Source organism: Tenrec ecaudatus, chromosome 10 (assembly GCF_050624435.1).
Source record: "Tenrec ecaudatus isolate mTenEca1 chromosome 10, mTenEca1.hap1, whole genome shotgun sequence".
In the NCBI taxonomy this organism is placed as follows: Eukaryota; Metazoa; Chordata; class Mammalia; order Afrosoricida; family Tenrecidae; genus Tenrec; species Tenrec ecaudatus.
In genome coordinates this window covers 137561302-137567301 of record NC_134539.1, presented here as the reverse complement: position 1 = coordinate 137567301, position 6000 = coordinate 137561302, and the positions used below count along the sequence as shown (strand labels likewise).

The 6000-nt window shown below is 55.6% G+C and overlaps 1 protein-coding gene across 3 annotated transcripts in view; it reads left to right on the top strand.

Annotated features, from left to right (window-relative positions):
• Positions 1-5143: 5143 nt before the first annotated feature.
• Positions 5144-6000, top strand: part of STAT5B (signal transducer and activator of transcription 5B) — a 73322-nt gene continuing 72465 nt past the window's right edge. For 2 of the 3 annotated variants that reach the window (XM_075561838.1, XM_075561839.1), the window contains exon 1: positions 5592-5747. The gene's annotated coding sequence lies outside the window, so the exon portion shown is untranslated. Of the gene's footprint in view, positions 5164-5591; positions 5748-6000 lie in introns of those variants that run through there. The other variant, XM_075561840.1, reaches the window with a different exon arrangement.

The following is a 6000-nucleotide window of genomic DNA, read 5'->3' as shown; positions in this document are numbered from 1 at the left end:
TTATATATTGTGAAATACTTATTTCTAATGAGAAAAATATGAGATTTTGTCTTTTTTAAAAAACATTTTATTAGGGACTCGTACAACTCTTATCACAATCCATACATTCATCAATTGTGTAAAGCACATCTGTACATCCTTTGCCTTCATCATTTTCAAAGCATTTGCTCTCCACTTAAGCCCTTTGCATCAAGTCCTCTTTTTCCCCCTCCCTCCCTGTTACCCCCTCCCTCATGAGCCCTTGATAATTTATAAGTTATTATTTTGTCATATCTTGCCCTGTCTGATGTCTCCCTTCACCCCCTTTTCTGTTGTCCATCCCCCAGGGAGGAGGTCACGTGTAGATCTTTGTAATCGGTTCCCTCTTTCCAACCCACTCTCCCTCTACCCTCCCAGTATCGCCACTCACACCCCTGGTCCTGAAGGGATCATCCGCCCTGGATTCCCTGTGCCTCCAGCTCCTATCTGCACCAGTGTATATCCTCTGCTTTATCCAGACATGCAAGGTAGAATTCGGATCATGGTGGTTGGGGCGGCGGGGAGATTTTGTCTTGAAGCATGGTGTCATATGGGTAACAGTATTCGTGTCGGGTACTCGTAGGTGGGTGTATCTGCATGTGGGCAGACTCGCCTGGAGACAGATAGAGGAGCGGTGTCTTGGTTTCTAAGACCATGGAAAATCTGTGTTTTCTGATGGTCTTAGGCAACCCCTGTGAAAGGTGTTTGACCCACCCCACGGGGGTCGTGACCCACAGGTTGAGAAACGCTGGTCTAGGGCGTGTTCTGGGCCACGTCTGAGGCGGGTGTCCTCTTGGCACAGGGAACTAGGTCCTGGAGGCCCCGCAGGCGGGGGTCTTGCCCCATCTGAATGGTCAAGTCACGGGGGGCATGCTGGACAATCCTCCCTTCCAGACTGGCCTTCCTTGCTGAGGGGTCACCCGAGCATTCTGCACACAGCCAGGCAGGTCTGCTTGGGGACTAATGGTCAGTCAGTGGTCAGGGCTGCAAAAGCCAACCTGAAAGGAGCCCTGGCAATTGACGGTTACACGTCGGGCTGCGAGTTGCATGGTCGACAGGTCGAAACCACCAGTCATGCCGTGGGTGAAGGCCGGGGCTTTCGACTCCTGTGAAGAGGGACAGACTTGGAAACCCACAAGGGGCAGCTCTACTCGTCCCAGAGGGTCACTACGAGTTGGCACCGACGTGATGGCAGTGAATTTCTGAGTAGGTGGCGTATACGTGACGCATTGGGCTGTTACCTGCAAGGTCGGCAGTTTGAAACCACCAGGCAGAAAGATGAGGTTTTCTACTCCTGTAAAGAGCTACAGTCTCAGAAACCCACAGGGGCGTTGAGTTGGTCTCCCCACCATGGCAGTGGGTTGGGTTTGGTACCCCTCTCATAGCAGATAATTGAGTTAAGGAGCTGCCACCTGTCCCCATCCCCAGCCCCTGCAGTGCATGGAGATGTCCAGCTGCAGCCAGGGTCATTGGATTGGTCCCAAACCTTGGGCATCCCCAGGAAAGGGGAGTGTGTGTGTGTGTGTGTGTGTGTGTGTGTGTGTGTGAAATAAAAAAACCGCTCCAGAGTACTTTAAGGAGCCCTGGTGGTGCGGTGAGTTAAGCATTGGGCTGTCAGCTTCTGCAACGCTTTACAGTCTCAGAGGTATCCCAGGGCAGCTCTACTCTGTCCTCTAGAGTCCCTGAGAGGGAGCCGACGTGACAGCAGTGGGTGGGAGGTTACCAGGCTCTGAGATGTGTCAGCTCCCTCAGTTCTCCGCACCCCGCTGTGAGGTAGGTGCTAGCCTGATCACCATATTCCAAGTGGGTAATACAGTCATAGTCACAGCTCTAGGAATTGACAGAGAGCTTGGTTTTAGACTTTTTTTTAAAATTGAGATTTGAAGAAAGCTGATGGTGCCCGGCTATCAAAAGAGATAGTGTCCGTCTAGCTCAGAAGCAACAAAGCCCACATGGAAGAACACACCAGCCTGTATGACCACGAACTGTCGAAGGGATCAGGTATCAAGCATCAAGGAACAAAAGACATATTGTAAATGTGGGTGAGTGCAGAATGGAGGCTCAAAGCCCATTGGTAGCCAACTGGACGCCCCCTTATAGAAGGGTTGTGGGGAGTAGATGAGCCAGTCAGGGTGCAGTGTAGCAACGATGAAACATATAACTTTCCTCTAGTTCTTAAATGCTTCCTCCCCCTCTGAGTCGGTGGTGTATACGTGACGCATTGGGCTGTTACCTGCAAGGTCGGCAGTTTGAAACCACCAGGCAGAAAGATGAGGTTTTCTACTCCTGTAAAGAGCTACAGTCTCAGAAACCCACAGGGGCCGTGAGTTGGTATCCCCACTATCATGATTCCAATTCTACCTTACAAATATGGCTAGACCAGAGAATGTACATCGGTACAGATAGCAACTGGAAACACAGGGAATCCTGGACAGATGACTCCTTCAGGACCAGTGGGGAGAGTGGCGATGCCTGGAGGGTGGAGAGAATGTGGGGTAGAAAGGGGGAGAACTGATTACAAGAATCTACGTATAGCCTCCTCCTTGGGGAATGGACAGCAGAGAGGAAGGTGGGGGAGATGTCAGACAGTGTAACATGAAAATAATAATAATTTATGAATGATGAAGGGTTCATGAGGGAGTGGGGAGTGGGGAGGGAGGGGGAAAATGAGCAGCAGATATTAAGGGCTCAAGTAGAAGGCAAATGTTTTGAGAATGATGATGGGAACAAATGTACATATGTTCTTGACACAATGGATAGATGTATGAATTGTGATAAGAATTGTACGAGCCCCCAATAAAATGATTAAAAATGAAAAAATAAAAATTGAGATTTAATACATATATCATATCATCCCATAGTTGAGTCACGCCAAGAAGAATGTACAATTGCTGCCACAATCTGTTTCCAGATTTTCTCTTTTTGACAGGCAGGGGCAGAGGTTTAATGTGAGTGGGGGTGGGGCAGATGTCATTTTTCCACATGGACTCCTTGACATCGTCTTCCTTTTAGCGCCCCCCCTTTGTCACTCTACCCTCCTCCCCCCAAAACCCTTATTCTAATTTCTGTCCTAAAAAGTTCATTAATCCTGGGTAAACTCCGTACTCTTAATTATTGCTGAGCCCTCCTGGTTCCCTTTGTTGCCTCTCTAGAGTTACACACACACACACACATCATGATACACACACACACACACACATTGCTATTGAGTTGATGCTGACTCATAACAACCCTATAGGACAGGGTAGAACTGCCCCGTGAGTTTCCAAGGCTAATTCTCTACAAGAGTAGAAAGCAGTCTTTCTCTCACGGTGCGGCTGGTGGTTTCAAACTGCCGACCTTGCGAATAGCAACCCAGTGCTCAACCACTGTGTCACCAGGCTCGTTATATAAATGAAGCTATGGCGCAGAGTATTAAAAGTACCACAGACTGCTAAAAGGACAGACTGATCAGTCTTGGAAGAAGTGCAGCCAGAGCGGTTCTTCGAGACAAGGATGGTGAGACTTTTTCATGTTATAGACTTTGGACATGTTGTCAGGAGAAACCAGTCCCTAGAGAAGGACACTATGTCTGGTACAGTAGAGGGGCAGGGAAAACGAGGAGATGGACCGACACAGCAACAGGTGTGAGCATGGCGACGGACCAGGTGTTTCGTTCTGTTGTGCTGTGGGTCTGAACTGGCTTGATGACCCCTAACGGCAAATATGTATATATCACATATATTTGTGTTTGCATGTTTATCTAGAGAGAGAATGTGAAAGGTTTGTTGTATACATGTGTGTTTAAAAAATAACTGTATTGGGTGTCTTCCTGGCCTCAATTGGAGCCCTGGTGGCGTAGCGGTTACACACTGGGCTGTGATCTGCAACGGTGGCAGTTTGAAACCACCAAAGACAGGGCTTTCTACTCCTATAAACAGTGACAGTCTGGGAAACCCACGGGGCAGTTGGACCCTTGCCTGCTGGAGGGCTGCTTTGAGCCAGTATTGACTTGATGGCAGTGAGGTTTGTTTGTTTGTTTTTTTCTCTCCTGGACTGGGCGTAAGGGAGGGGGGGGCACTTAAAGTTGAATGGGGCAGTGTGTCTGTCCTCCAGGCTTGAGAGACATGTAGACAAGAGCTTGCTCCTGGCTGTGAAGGGACTATCCTGTCAGCGTGAGCCGTGTGGGGTGAGTGGTCCAGAGAGAGCTTCGGGGGAGTGTCACAGAAAGGCAGGCAGGCAGGCAGTCGTAGGGCACGAGGACCTCCAGACAGAGAGAACAGCATGTGCCCGGGCATGGAGGCATAAAGGACCTGGGTGGTGTGCTGGAGTATGAGAACATTGTGGACAGTGGCTGTCACAGTGGTTGCCAGAGAGCTCAGGGCTGGGGCCTCATCCAGCTTCCTCATCTGACCTCCCAGCTCCAAACCTACCCTGCACACAACATTGTGCCCGATGTGGGCCAGGAGAGCCCCAGAAGCAGACCCCTGGGTGGGGGTGGGCGGAGGGGCGGGTGGCGGACTGGGTGATCAGCTGGATGCACGAGACCTTCCAGGTTGGTGTAATTCTGGAAGGGAGGGGAAGGGTGTTGGCTGCCAAAGGATTGTGGGAGACTTTGGTCTGCGAATTGGGATCATCTCTAAACACAGGACTCGGCAGCTAGATAACCGATAGGTGACCCAAGGGGCCTATGTGTGTATGTTAGGGCATGTGTGTGGGGGTGTGTGTCAAGGAGTTGTATGGCCGAGCTTCCAGAGATCCAATATACCTTGCTTTGGTGCTGGCCCTTGGAGGGTTGCCAGGGAAACCGTTGACCAGCTCCAGAGATGTAGCCTGAGGGGAAGAGGGGGGAGGGACTCAGGCTCACAGCTCACGCAGCACACCCCCTCCCCACTGCATGGAAAGGGTCTGGAGACTCCCATCTCCTGCCCTCCAAGGTGGTCCCGCGTATTCTTCCTTCCCCACACAGCGGCCCCTCCTGTCGCCCTGGCCAGTGGGAGCTAATCAGACTCTTAACACCCCCGCCCCCCACCCCCGCCTTGGGAAATGGCCTCAGACGGCCGTGCCCTCCTCGGGAGAGGCGGGTGGGGTGGGGGGGGGGAATCCCATTCCCGGGTGGGGACCGGCAGGAGCCTGGTAGACAGCCCTCCGGGGCGCGGAGCCGGGGTAATTATTGATCGGGCGGCGGTGGACTTGTGACTTCGGTCGGGAAGGCCGGGCGCTGGGAGGGCGGGGGGCGGGCCGCGGCGGGGGGCCAATCACCGGCGGCGCCGCGGTCGGCCCGAGCCTACGAGTGGTGGTCGCCCCCCACCCAAACAAAGCCGCGTGTGCTCCCGCCCCGCGGCCGGCCCGGCGGCGGCGGAGCCCAGTCGGGAAGCACCCAGCCGCCGCGCGGGAGTCTGCGCGCGGCGCCAGCCCACCCCAGGGCGCTGCCACCCCAAGGGCGCGGAGGGGGGTCGGGGTCCCAGCCCGCCAGGGAGCCCCGAGGGGCGCGGGGGCGACGAGCGCGCGCCGGGAGGAACCAGGAAGCGGCGCGCGCGCGCGCGGGGCGGGGGCGCGCGCGGTCCGGCCTGGCGCGCTAGTGGCGCGCGCGCCCCCGCGGGCCCCGGCGGGAGCAGAGTCGGCGGCCGGAGCCGTCACCCCGGGCGGGGACCGAGCGCAGGCGAGGAAGCGCGGCGGCCGGGCCGAGGCAGGGCGCGGAGAGCTGAGAGCGGGCCTAGGCGGCCGCGGGCGCCCGAAGCCCGAGCGAGGTAGGCCGGCCGGGGTCTGGCCCGGAGCCTCCCTGCAGGCCAGCGCTCCGCCATCGCTGCGGGCGCGGAGGCGGCCGGGCTGCGCGCTCTGAGCGGCGGGAGGGAGGCCGGGCCGGCGGTCCGCAGGGGCCGGGACCCGGGACGTCGCGAGGGCACGGGCGTCCCCAGATCGTCGCCAAGTTTGCGCCCACCCGCCTCGGGCCTGTCGCCTGGGGGGGGGGGGGGACTCGCGGGCGGCCCCGTCCGACGCCCC